Genomic DNA, 14,971 nt, shown 5'->3' with positions numbered 1-14,971 from the left:
CATAGTGTTATATCCATGGCTCGCGCTCATGTATTGCGTGAAGGTTTATAGGTTTGAGATTACTAAAGTATGAAACAATTTCATGGCTTGTCATCATGGTTGTGCATGATGAGAGCATTCTTGTGTGACGAAAATGGAGCATGACTAAAGTATATGATTTTGTAGGGATGAACTTTCTTTGGCCATGTTATTTTGAGAAGACATGATTGCTTAGTTAGTATGCTTGAAGTATTATTATTTTTATGTCAATATGAACTTTTATATTGAATCTTTCGGATCTGAATATTCATACCACAATTAAGAAGTATTACATTGAAATTATGCCAAGTAGCATTCCACATCAAAAATTCTGCTTTTATCATTTACCTACTCGAGGATGAGCAGGAATTAAGCTTGGGGATGCTGATACGTCTCCAACGTATCTATAATTTTTTATTGTTCCATGCTATTATATTATGTGTTTTGGATGTTTATGGGCTTTATTATACACTTTTATATTATTTTTGGGACTAACCTATTAACCCAGAGCCCAGTACCAGTTTTTGGTTTTTCCTTGTTTTAGAGTATCGCAGAAAAGGAAAATCAAACGGAGTCCAATTGACCTGAAACTTCACGGAACTTATTTTTGGACCAGAAGCAACCCGGGAGACTTAGAGTCCACGTAAGGGAAGCAACAAGGAAGCCACGAGGCAGGGGGGCGCCCACCCCCCTAGGCGCGCCCTCCACCCTCGTGGGCCCCTCGTGGCTCCCCTGACGTACTTCTTCCGCCTATATATATATATATCCATATACCCTAAAACAATCGGGGAGCACAATAATTCGGGAGTTCCGCCGCCAGAAGCCTCCGTAGCCACCAAAAGCCAATCTAGACCCGTTCCGGCACCCTCCCGGATGGGGAATCCTTCTCCGGTGGCCATCTTCATCATCCCGGTGCTCTTCATGACGAGGAGGGAGTAGTTCTCCCTCAGGGCTGAGGGTATGTACCAGTACCTATGTGTTTGATCTCTCTCTCTCGTGTTCTTGAGGTGATACAATCTTGATGTATCGCGAGCTTTGGTATTATATTTGGATCCTATGATGTTTCTTCCCCCCTCTACTCTCTTGTAATGGATTGAGTTTCCCCTTTGAAGTTATCTTATCGGATTGAGTCTTTAAAGATTTGAGAACACTTGATGTATGTCTTGCCGTGCGTATCTATGGTGACAATGGGATATCACGTGATTCACTTGATGTATGTTTTGGTGATAAACTTGTGGGTTCCGCCCATGAACCTATGCATAGGGGTTGGCACACGTTTTCATCGTGATTATCTGGTAGAAACTTTGGGGCACTCTTTGAGGTTCTATGTGTTGGTTGAATAGATGAATCTGAGATTGTGTGATGCATATCGTATAATCATACCCACGGATACTTGAGGTGACATTGGAGTATCTAGGTGACATTAGGGTTTTGGTTGATTTGTGTCTTAAGGTGTTATTCTAGTACGAACTCTAGGGCTGTTTGTGACACTTATAGGAATAGCCCAACGGATTGATTGGAAAGAATAACTTTGAGGTGGTTTCGTACCCTACCATAATCTCTTCGTTTGTTCTCCGCTATTAGTGACTTTGGAGTGACTCTTTGTTGCATGTTGAGGGATAGTTATGTGATCCAATTATGTTATCATTGTTGAGGGAACTTACACTAGTGAAAGTATGAACCCTAGGCCTTGTTTCCTATCATTGCAATACTGTTTATGCTCACTTTTATCATTTGCTACCTTGCTGTTTTTATATTTCCAGATTACAAAAACTATTATCTACTATCCATATTGCACTTGTATCACCATCTCTTCGCCGAACTAGTGCACCTATACAATTTACCATTGTATTGGGTGTGTTGGGGACACAAGAGACTCTTTGTTATTTGGTTGCAGGGTTGCTTGAGAGAGACCATCTTCATCCTACGCCTCCTACGGATTGATAAACCTTAGGTCATCCACTTGAGGGAAATTTGCTACTGTCCTACAAACCTCTGCACTTGGAGGCCCAACAACGTCTACAAGAAGAAGGTTGTGTAGTAGACATCACCTGCCTCCTCCAACCAAGAGCGTCAACTTATAGTTCACGAGCATGCTACCACAGAGGCTCCTAAACACAAAGAAGTACCAGCTGTTGACCCCATCACAGCTGAAGACATTGGTCGTGAGGACAATGTAGAAGATGATGAAGTCCTTCCTTAGATCGAGCGCCAACTGGTATCATCGCATGTTCTTTCGAACAGTGAACTCATCAGCATTGGTCTTCCTTTGACGCCAATTGCACAGGATGCATCGTGGGCTGATCTCCCACAACAAGACACCCCCATTCAAGATGAAACCCCCAGAACTCCAACCCCTCAAGTCACCACTCCGGTACTTGATGATGACTACATGGTGCAGACCACTGCATCACCACAGGCGTCGCCCGCATTCCGCAGGCTTCGCAAAGGCCCTAGGCCTCCGGTCACCATGTCGAGCATTCTAGAAGGATAAGTGCAACAAAGCTCAGTCGCATGTGAAGTATTTCCTAAAGCCACTCCTACTATGAATGTCTCTGAGTCTGAAGCCAAAGCTACTGAAGACATTCCGACTGCATCAGCCGAAGAAAATCAAGAACCAAGACAAGAAGAAGAGAGAGTTGCCACAGCCCCTATCACTCAAGAAGCTGTTCTTGAGGAGAACGTGTCAGTGCCCGACCCTCCTGCTACTGAAGAGGAGGTTGAAAACATTAAGGCAGCCACAACCAACACTATTGAAGCCAATGACGTTGTCATGGCTGAAGACAATGTTGTGCCTGAAGCTGATGTTGCACCCGAAGCTAGTGTGTAACCTGAAGCCCATGTGGATGCTGAAGCCATTGTTCCGTCTCCTAGGCCTCACACAATTGAACAAGCCTTCGATCATGGACAGCTGGTCACTGTGAAATGGCCAATCATGGTTCCTCCCGTTGCTCCCGGACCACAATATGAATACCATGTGGAGCATAGGCCTCAGGTCCAGAAGCCAAAGCCTAGATTGCCAAGGTTTCCCGGTGCTGCATCATCACCAGGCTCGTTCAGTGTCAACAGCTTCAGGGCACACAACACATTCTTCGACAGTGCCAAGAACCCATACTCGAAGCCCAAGATCTCATCTGATCGCTTCTGGAGCTTTCTATTATTACTCTTGTGTCTTATACAATCAAGAGCGGATCTTTCCTCACATGCGTCTGGATTGTGAAGCCATTGCTGGACTACCCTATTTGGAAGAAGCCTTAGACTGTTTCAGAGATGTTGGCCTTCTGCAGTTTGTCACTGATAAAGAGCATTAGAACAAAGAGATTCTGCTGCAGTTCTATGCTACTCTTCACATTCGTGGCTACAACAGGGATCCGAAGACTTGGGTCCTTGAGTGGATGACAGGTGATGTGAACCATGAAGCCAAAGCTCAAGATATCATCGAGCTTACTCCCCTGGACACTCTAGGTGAATACTATGAACCTAGTTGTCAACTACATAGGAATGCTTTGGAGAGCATCTTTCAGAAGCCTGAGCCAAACATGAGTCAGATGCTTAGCATGATGAAGCCACTGCCACAAGACGCTGAATATCCTAAGGAATTCTTTGTCGACGACCTTGAATATCTGCCATGGACAATTTATCAAATTGTTAGGTGAACTCTATGGCCCGTCAAAGGACATTCCCATGCAGCCATGCTTGAAGGCGCGATGAAGACATTGGTGTTCTATATTCTGAATGGCATCATCTTAAATGCTCCAGATTTCTTCATCAGACAACTTGCTGCATCAGGAATTGATCTCTTTGGCCTGAAGTTTTATACTCCATGGGTGATGCGCTTAATCAGGCTTCACTCTTCTGTCAACTATCAGCCCTCTGCACGCAACCATCTTATCTTCTTGTCTGAGGTTGATATGTCTATCGAAGCCATCTACCTTGAGCCTTCCAAGGAGCCCATTTATCTTCATAACATTGATCGTCAAAGCTTCACACAACCAATTGAAGGAGTTCTTGCTGCTACTCGTGTCTATCCTCTGACTGGCAATACACGTACACCTCGTCATGCAGCTACTGAAGCCACTGAAAGCACCATTACTCAAAGGCCTCAGAAGCGATCTCATGTGCTCAATGACCGAGAGCTTCTTGTGGCCTTGCATTAGAAACAAGATAGGCATCACGACTGGCTAAAGCGTCAGATGCAGAGCATCTTGGTGGATGTCAATCACATCATAAACTTGGACACCAAGAACACATTTGTTGCTCATGAAGCCTGTAGGAGGTCCTGGAAGAGTCTCACACTTATCTGCTCTGAAGACGATCTTCGCGAAGATGGTTTCACTGAGGGTTTCAAATTTGACTCCACTCCTCCTTGCAATGAAAGCTGGCGTCGAACTCCACCCATTGAAGATTCGGAGTATTCATCTTCGACTACAACTGTTGTTGCGAGAGTCGTCGAAGAAGAAGACGATGCCACTTCACCATCCATGGCTTCACCACGTCTCGACACTGCACCGGGCCCCTCTGCACCACCGCACGTCAACATCGACCCTGCTCCTTCATCTACTCCTGATGGGAACGAGTAGACGCTCTATGTCTTCAAACCTTTTTGGTCCTTACTGACAAAAGGGGGAGAAGCATATGAGTTTATAGTCTTCAAGCGGGTCCATATGGGTGGTTGCTACCTTTTTTTGCTAAGTGGTTACAACTCTCGTTTTTTATACATTTGGTTCTTTCGGTTGTAACACTTAGAACTTGATGGTCCTCTGCCACTTTGTCTGCCACTTTGTGATGCGATGATAAATTCCGCATGAAATCATTTCGCGGACGTCCATTTCTCATTATGCATGTCATTATCTTCGTTATATCTTTATTTGCATAATGAATTGTCTTCATAAAGTGAAGAGGATATCCACAATTAAAACCTGCCATGTGCATTTGCATTCAAGAGCAAACTACTTATATGCACATCTTCAGGGGGAGCCTTTTTGCTACTTATGAAGACAATGCCTTTACCCCTACAATTTCACATACTTTTATCCCCGTTGAAAACTTCAACCATTTTGTCATCAATCACCAAAAGGGGGAGATTGCGAGTGCATCTAGTGCCACCCCTAGTTGGTTTTGGAGTATTGGCGACAAACTTGGTTGAGGGACAAATGTGTTTGTGAGAATTGCAGGATAACATAGGTAGTAGTCCCTCATTGATTTGGTTTACCTACCCGAGATGACCCCTAAAAATGTGTGAAGGCATTGAAGACAATGGTGGTCTATGAAGAGATTCGCATTGAAGACTATGACATGAGAAGACATAGTATGAAGACTATGGAGTGCGAACGCATAGTTGTTTCATAGTTTCCTTTTCTTCTTTGTTGAGTCATAGGAACCACCGTACTGTTAAGTGGGGTCCAACTGAACAAAGTCAGAGTGACCGAAGTGATGCTCAACCAAATCCTATATCTTCGAGCGAAGACAATGAGAGCAAACCTTATCCAGAGCTGGATAAGTCAGCTTTACTTGTAGCCCAAGTCAAGCTGCTGCGTGTGTTTGAAATCTGACTGTTGGACACGTGTCAGTTCCTTAGTGACCCAGGGTCATTTCGGACAAATCAGGTCGGGTTGCCTCCTGGCTATAAATAGCTGTAGGATCGAAAGTATGTCTAGAGGGGGGGTGATTGGACTACTTGACCAAATAAAAACTTAACCTTTTCCCAATTTTAGTTCTTGGCAGATTTTAGCTATTTTAGGACAAGTCAAGCAATCATCACATATTTCAAGCAAGCATGCGAAGAGTATATAGGCAGCGGAAAGTAAAGCATGCAACTTGCAAGAATGTAAAGGGAAGGGTTTGGAGAATTCAAACGCAATTGGAGACACGGATGTTTTTCCCGTGGTTCGGATAGGTGGTGCTATCCTACATCCACGTTGATGGAGACTTCAACCCACGAAGGGTAACGGTTGCGCGAGTCCACACAGGGCTCCACCCAAGGGTAACTGTTGCGCGAGTCCACACAGGGCTCCACCCACGAAGGGTCCACGAAGAAGCAACCACCCATAAAGGGTCCACGAAGAAGCAACCTTGTCTATCCCACCATGGCCATCGCCCACACAGGACTTGCCTCACTAGCGGTAGATCTTCACGAAGTAGGCGATCTCCTTGCCCTTACAAACTCCTTGGTTCAACTCCACAATCTTGTCGGAGGCTCCCAAGTGACACCTAGCCAATCTAGGAGACACCACTGTCCAAGAAGTAACAAATGGTGTGTAGGTAATGAACTCCTTGCTCTTGTGCTTCAAATGATAGTCTCCCCAACACTCAACTCTCTCTCTCATAGGATTTGGATTTAGTGGAAAGAAGATTTGAGTGGAAAGCAACTTGGGAAGGCTAGAGATCAAGATTCATATGGTAGGAATGGAATATCTTGGTCTCAACACATGAGTAGGTGGTTCTCTCTCAGAACATATGAGTTAGAATGGTGTGTGTGTTCTGACGGCTCTCTCCACGAATGAAGAGGAGGTGGAGGGGTATATATAGCCTCCACACAGAATCCAGCCGTTACATAGTTTTCCAATCTCGGTGGGACCGAATCAATAAACTCGGTCGGACCGAAAATGTAAACCTAGTGACCGTTAGAGATTTTCGGTGGGACTGACATGCAACTCGGTAGGACCGATATGGTTAGGGTTTGGGCATAACGTAATCTCGGTGAGACCGATTACACAAACTCGGTGAGACCGAATTTGGTAATTAGCTAACCAGAGAGTTGGTCAGGCAAACTCGGTGGGACCGATTTGCTCTTTCGGTGAGACCGAGTGGAACTCGGTGAGACCGAAAAGTTACAAAGGGGAAACACTGAGTTTACATTGCAATCTCGGTGGGACCGATTCGCTCTTTCGGTGAGACCGAAAAGTTACGAAAGGGAAACAGAGAGTTTGCAATCCCATCTCGGTGATACCGAGATCCTTATCGGTAGAACCGAATTGCTAGGGTTTGGCAGTGGCTAATGACAAGTGAAACTCGGTGGCGCCAGATAGGAAGAATCGGTAGGACCAAGTTTGGCTTAGGGTTTAGGTCATATGTGGATATGGGAAAGTAGTTGAGGGTTTTGGAGCATATCACTAAGCACATGAAGCAAGAGGCTCATTAAGCAACACCTCATCCCTCCTTGATAGTATTGGCTTTTCCTATGGACTCATTGTGATCTTGGATCACTAAAATATAAAATGAAGAGTCTTGAGCTTTTCAGCTTGAGCCAATCCTTTGTCCTTAGCATTTTGAGGGTTCCACTTTCACATCCATGCCATGCCAATCATTGAGCTTTCCTGAAATAATCATCTTGGAATAGCATTAGCTCAATGAGCTATATGTTGTTATGAATTACCAAAACCACCTAGGGATAGTTGCACTTTCAATCTCCCCCTTTTTGGTAATTGATGACAACATATAGATCAAAGCTTCGACAAATGATAATAAGCATGAAATATATCATCGCTTTGAGAAGTATGTGATAAGTAAGAGCTCCCCCTATTTGTGCATATTTAAAATTTGCTTTGGACTGCAAATGCACAAGGAGTTAGAGTCATGGGTTACTCTTCCATGTCACATACATCTTGGTGGAGCGCTTAAAATGATAAGAATGAAATACATGCACTCATCACCAAGAATAATGAATGATCACATAAGATAGATAAGATAATAGCATTAAGCAAGCATTAAGTGTAGCTTATGATCAAACACATGATCATCAATGTCTCACAAGCATAGTATCTCAAGCACTCAAAAGCAAACAAGTTCGAAAAACCACCAAATAAAGCAAGAGATAAAAGCAACACTCTCTCTCTCGAAGCCTATGATCTATACATCTTCTCCCCCTTTGGCAACAAGTTACCAAAAAGTTCCTAGAAAATGCATAGCACTAGATAGATGCTCAGGCTTGATCTTCAGGTGGTGGTGGAGTCCGGATCACTCCAAGGACGAAGGCTTCGGTAGATGCTGAAGTAGACGCTGGAGTTGGAGCTGAAGTAGATGCTGGAGCTGGTGGAACTGAGGCTGTGGTTGTTGCTGAGGTGGTGGCTCTTGTGTCAGCAACTGGCACGGCAGACGACCTCGGACCTCTTGGCACTCTGGCAAAGGCATGAGTAGTAGTCCTGCCTCTCCTCTCATGCATGTCCTCCTGGAGCTGCTCTACTGTAGACTGAACTTCCGTTACTTTGACATCCAAGTCATAGAACTTCTGTTCCATGATTCTCTCTAGGCTCTGCTGATTCTGAGTGAGGGTGGCCAGACTTTGCTCAATCCTCAGCGTGGATGCAATCAAGTAACCAAGCTGCTCTTGTTTAGTCTTCAACAAGTATTCAGATGCCTCCTCTTGAGTTGGCATCTTGGCAGCTTTCTCCTTCCTCGCCTTCTCCTTCTTTGCGTAAGCTTGTGCAGACGATGGCTCGTTCTCAGTCATGACAACTTGATTGTCCTCAAAATCTGGACGGATGGGAAAATGTTCCTTGTCTAATAAATATATGCCCGTGCCCATCTTGGAGTTGATGAGCTCCTGAATTTGAGGGGCATATCCGCAACTCCTCTTCTGATCTGCTGCAGTCCTCTTGATTGTTTCCACTATGAGGCTCATCACCTTGAACTTCTGAGGCACATCAAACACATGTAGCAAGTTGATAGCATGGCCTCTGATCATCTTGTGATCTCCAGACTTGGGCAGTAAGGTGTGCCTTAGTATCCAATTGATCGTAGGCAGACCTGACAGAAGATAATGCACTGAGCCAAACTTGAAAGTATCAAGTGCTTCATTTGGGATCTCCTTGTACATATTGGACATTGAGTTGTGGTCCATCTTCTTCTTGGCATATATGTCCATGTCATCATCATGCTCCTCTGGGGCATTAATTAACTTTGCCCATTCCTCAACAGTGGTTTGGTACCTCGTACCCTCAGACATCCATGTGATCCTCCCATCTGGATAAAAATGTGCTGTGGAGTAGAACTGCATTATAAGCTCCTCATTCCACTTTGTGAGCTTCTGCCCAACAAAGTCAGCTACTCCACAAGCTATGAAGCTGTCTTGCACTCCAGGATAGTGCTCTTCGTTGTCCTTGATATATTTCCAATCAACCCATCGCATATCACAGACAATGGGCTTCTTATCTAGCAGCACTGTCTCATAAAAATCCTGCTGCTCCTTGGTGTGAAATCTGTAGTCCACGGCAGTCCTTCTCCTTGAAGCATATGGGTCTGCTTCTCTCCATTTCCTTAGCCCTGAATCTCTCCTGAGCTTCATATCCTCAGCCACAGGGTGAGCATCTTTGTGGTCTGGGATCTTGGGCTTTAGCTTTCTCAGAACTTGTTCTTCATCCTCTTCTTCAGCAACAGTCTCAGGCACTGGGGCCTTGTTCTTCTCAGCTGCAGGAATGCTTCTTGTGTTCCTCTTTGGCTTTGGCTTTGGCTTTGGAGCTGGCTTGGCCTTGGAAGCAGCTCCCCCTGATTTTATGGCATCTCCCATTAGCTTGGGTGCCTTGGGTGCTGGTGCAGCTACTTCTTCTTCTTCCTCCTCTTCCATGATGGAAGCTTTGCCAAGAACTCTAGCCACAGTCTTCTTCACCCTTTCCTTTCTTTTCTTGCTCTCAGCTGCAACTGGCTCTATGGGCTTCTCAGTTGACATTCTGGCCTTTGACATTGGCTGCCTGCCTGCTGGCCTTTTGATTTTCAGGCCTGGCTTAGTGCCTTGAGCTGGCTCAACTCTCTTGGAAGTGGCCTCTTCCTCTGCCACATAGTCCTCATCTTCGGAATCTGAAGTCCTCTTCTTCCTCTGTCTCGTGGCAGCCTTTGGCAAATTGCTAGGAGTGCTCCTGCTGCCTTCATCAGAAGAGCTGGAGGGACTAGTGCCCTCACTCATGTGCACCTGCTGCTCTGACATATTTTGGCTATCACTTTGATCAGACATGCTGCAAACTGACTGCTGACCCTGTGAATAGTTTATAGAAGAGATAGAGTGGATGAGCATCACAAAATGCAGAGATTTTTGCAAAAGAATGATCCAAAAACTTAGTTTTAGTTTCCCACTGAAATCATTTCGGATCTACCGATTTTTAAACTCGGTGATACCGAAGCAGTTTTGGCACCTGAACTGTGAACTCGGTTGGACCGAGTCACAGTTCGGTGGCACCGAGACTGCTAGGGTTTCACTGAGTTCCAAAATCGGTCACACCGATAAGTAATTCTCGGTCAGACCGAGTCTCACTTGTGCAATGGCATAAGCCAAATCGGTGGGACCGAGTTTTTCAACTCGGTGGGTCCGAGATGGTTTCGGCGGAAACCTAACCCTAAAATTTTCGAATCAAAGCTAATCTATGGGCGCATTGACTGGATAGGAGTGTTTCAATCGTGGCAAGAATCATTAAGAACACAATGTGCTAGGAATTGGATGGGGAATAGCACAAAGATCAAGTCCATACCCTAGTTCGGCGGGGACTTGCTACGGCGGCAACGGCGGGGCAGAATTCCCGTTGACGGCGACGGAGACCAGCGGCTAGAGGCGGCTGGCGGCGAGAAGACGATCCGGAGACCACGAGGGCAGAGCAGGCTATCGCGCGGGCGAAGGGGTTCGGAGAAATTTCCAAAATTTTGCCCGTGACTATATATAGCCCGACCCTGTCGGTGTGACCGAGTGGAACAACTCGGTGGCACCGAGATTCATAACTGCAAGCAGTTACTGAAACTCGGTGTGATCGAAAGGTTCAAATCGGTTGCACCGAGATCGAAAACCTAGATCAACTTAATGATCTCGGTAGGACCGAAAGTGGAGTATCGGTCAGACCGAGAATCATAAAGAGGTTTTGGAAGTTTAAGTCTATGACGAATCGGGGACTCCGAGCGCTCCTCACACAGAGTGGTTCGAATCTGACTTGATCAAATTTTGTGATGCAGCATGAATAGAATTTGAGACGAGAAAAGCATAGATAGCTAGAGGAGGTTCTTAGGCATTCTTGTCCATCCACTTGGCAAAAAGAAATAAAGCCGAACAATCAAAACAACAAGTGGATGTCCTCGAATGAGTAAAATGTGCAACCAGCATGCTCACACAATAAGATGGCAAATGAAATATGTGACAAGGCATGCACAACCAATTCTAGCATCTATCAAGCAATTTGCGATGACTAGGTCATCTATATATGAGTATATTGACTTAGGAGTCAAGTGAGAACACTTGATCATAGGTCATACTCATCGTTTAAGCTCAAGTGGGGTTACCACTTTTACATAAAGCATTGTTGTGTTCACATCTTTAGAGTTGCTTTAGCTCAAGTCTTAGAGTAAAGCTCCCCCTAGATGTGATATCCCCCCTAAGAGGGATGAACTAACCTTGGGTTTTGTCGATGATGACTTCATGTAGATATTGAAGATGTGGATGCTCAATGTTGATGTAGATCTCTTGGAGCTATCCATTTGAGTGAATTGCACTTTCAATACCTACATGGGTTAGTCCCACAAGGAACAAACAAGGATATCCATAGACATAGAGTGATGCACACAAAAGATGATGTCTATGAAAACTTTTAGGTTACCTTGTCCCTTGTCTTACCAACAAGAGGGTTTGTGACTCCTTGAACTAGTGCAAGATGTGGAAGTTGATTGCACTTGTTCTTGCCAAAATGATAAGAGTGAAGTATGTTGGCGGAGTCACCCTCAAGAACTCTCTAGTTCTTCTTCTTTTGGATCCACATCATCTTGATGGGAATCCTTGGAGTTGTAGTCGTACTTGATGAAGTGGAACTTGAAGTAGTCTTGGGAATCCACTTGACTAAGGTCTTAGGAGCTTCTTCAAATGCATCAATTTCCTCTTGAAGCTTGTCCTTGCCTTTTTGCTTGTAGTCTTGTGGTGGAAGATCATCTTGAGCTTGTGTCCCCTTGAAAGAAGCATCATACTTCTCTTGTTGAGGGACAAACTTTGTCTTGGGGTATTGATCTTCTTCCCACTCAACTCCATTGGCATTGAACTTTCGTTCAAAACCAACACCTTGATTCTTCCAGTGCATTCCTTGCTTGCGCACAATTTCCTCGAATTGCTTACTCCCGGCAAGGCTTTTGTACACTCCTTTCTCTATAATTCCCTTCAATAAGCTATTTTCTTGCTCAAGTGTAACTTGGCTAAGAGAATCATTAGTGGAATCAAGAGAACTACTAGAAGCAACAATATTGGATTTAGCATGATCATTGTTACTACTAGAGGAAGAATCTTTCTTGTTACTAGACTTGACTTGAGGCATGTAAGTAGATAAGAGTAAACGCTTGGCAATGTAAGAAGAGCTTTTCTTGCGGAGATCATCATTGATTGCTTTTAAGAACTCATGCTCTTGCTCAAGATTGAGCTTCTCAAAGCATAATTTCTCATGAGCTCTTAAAAGTTCTCGATGATCTTCGAAGATAATTTCATGAGCTAACTTAAGAGTGTTTAGTTCTTTAGTTAGAGCCTCAATCTTCTCCTTATCATTGTCATTCGTTTTATCTTGATTAGCATGTTTAATTGAAGTTTCATCATAGTATTCATCACTAGAGTTGTCAACAAGAAAATCATCACCTAACAAGTCATCTTCATCACTATTGAAATCAACATACTCGGGGTGTGTTACCTTAGGACCTTTGGCCATGAAGCATCTTCCAATTCCTTAATTTGGTGAGTCAAATATGTCGTGGGAGTTGGTTGACACAAGTGCTAGACTGGCAACACCTTCATCTTGAGTATCTTTGGAGTCGGAGTGATAACTTCTCTCGGAGTGGCTGTCGGAGTCGGAGCCGGGTACCCATTCACCAACATGAGCTTGATGTCTTCTTCTTGTGTAGCTCCTTGATGATTTTTCCTTCCTTTCTGAATCCTTGCTTCTCCGTGAGTATCTTCGTTCATAACGATCATCTCTACTCCTTCTCTCTCTTGGTGGTGATTCTTTGCTTCTTCTTCTTGGAGAATCTTCTCTTCTCTTGTAGGGAGACGTACACTCATTGGAATAGTGTCCGGGTCTTCCACAATTGTAGCAGTTTCGCTCTCGACTAGAAGATCTTTTGTCATTGTAGGACCTTGACTTGAAGCTTCTATCTTTGCTTCTACTCTTGTAGAACTTGTTGAAGTTCTTCACCATTAAGCTCAATTCTTCATTGAAGTCTTGTTTCTCACTTGATGATGTAGGGGCTTCACATGAGGCTTTATAGGCACCACTTGATTTGTTGTGAAGTTCCTCTTTATCCTTAAGTGACATCTCATGAGCAACAATTCTTCCAATCACCTCCGTTGGCTTGAGATCTTTGTAATTTGGCATCATTTGGATCAGTGTGCACACGGTATCATATTTTCCATCCAAGGCTCTTAGGATCTTCTTGATGATGAATCTATCGGTCATCTCTTCACTTCCTAAGCCGGCAATCTCATTTGTGATGAGAGCAAGCCTAGAGTACATTTCAGCGACACCTTCACCATCCTTCATCTTGAACTTGTCAAGTTGGCTTTGAAGCACATCCAACTTGGATTCCTTGACGGAGTCGGTACCTTCGTGCATATCAATCAAAGTGTCCCAAATTTCCTTTGCATTCTCAAGACGGCTGGTTTTGTTGAATTCTTCGGGGCACAATCCATTGAAGAGAATATCACAAGCTTGAGCATTGTATTGCAACATCTTCAACTCATCCGCGGTAGCTTCACGGTTTGGTTCTCTCCCATCAAAGAAGTCACCTTGCAAACCAACACACACAATAGCCCAAACGGCGGGGTTATGTCCAAGAATATGCATTTTCATTTTATGCTTCCAACTAGCAAAATTTGTACCATCCAAGTAAGGACCTCTACGGTGATAATTTCCCTCGCTAGACGCCCTACTCTCCTAGGTTGTGACACCAAGGCTATGACCACCAAAAGCTATGGAGATCAAAGAAAATGGAAACCTGGCTCTGATACCACTTGTAGGATCGAAAGTATGTCTAGAGGGGGGTGATTAGACTACTTGACCAAATAAAAACTTAACCTTTTCCCAATTTTAGTTCTTGGCAGATTTTAGCTATTTTAGGACAAGTCAAGCAATCATCACATAATTCAAGCAAGCATGCAAAGAGTATATAGGCAGCGGAAAGTAAAGCATGCAACTTGCAAGAATGTAAAGGGAAGGGTTTGGAGAATTCAAACGCAATTGGAGACACGGATGTTTTTCCCGTGGTTCGGATAGGTGGTGCTATCCTACATCCACGTTGATGGAGACTTCAACCCACGAAGGGTAACGGTTGCGCGAGTCCACACAGGGCTCCACCCAAGGGTAACGGTTGCGCGAGTCCACACAGGGCTCCACCCATGAAGGGTCCACGAAGAAGAAACCACCCACAAAGGGTCCACGAAGAAGCAACCTTATCTATCCCACCATGGCCATCGCCCACACAGGACTTGCCTCACTAGCTGTAGATCTTCACGAAGTAGGCGATCTCCTTGCCCTTACAAACTCCTTGGTTCAACTCCACAATCTTGTCGGAGGCTCCCAAGTGACACCTAGCCAATCTAGGAGACACCACTGTCCAAGAAGTAACAAATGGTGTGTAGGTAATGAACTCCTTGCTCTTGTGCTTCAAATGATAGTCTCCCCAACACTCAACTCTCTCTCATAGGATTTGGATTTAGTGGAAAGAAGATTTGAGTGGAAAGCAACTTGGGAAGGCTAGAGATCAAGATTCATATGGTAGGAATGGAATATCTTGGTCTCAACACATGAGTAGGTGGTTCTCTCTCAGAACATATGAGTTGGAATGGTGTGTGTGTTCTGATGGCTCTCTCCATGAATGAAGAGGAGGTGGAGGGGTATATATAGCCTCCACACAGAATCCAACCGTTACACAGTTTTCCAATCTCGGTGGGACCGAATCAATAAACTCGGTCAGACCGAAAATGTAAACCTAGTGACCGTTAGAGATTTTCGGTGGG

This window comes from Triticum urartu, chromosome 1A (assembly GCF_056163025.1).
Source record: "Triticum urartu cultivar PI428250 chromosome 1A, HENAU_Tu73, whole genome shotgun sequence".
NCBI classification, from domain to species: Eukaryota; Viridiplantae; Streptophyta; class Magnoliopsida; order Poales; family Poaceae; genus Triticum; species Triticum urartu.
The sequence above is the reverse complement of the archived record's forward strand: the minus strand, read 5'-3'. Positions refer to the sequence as shown.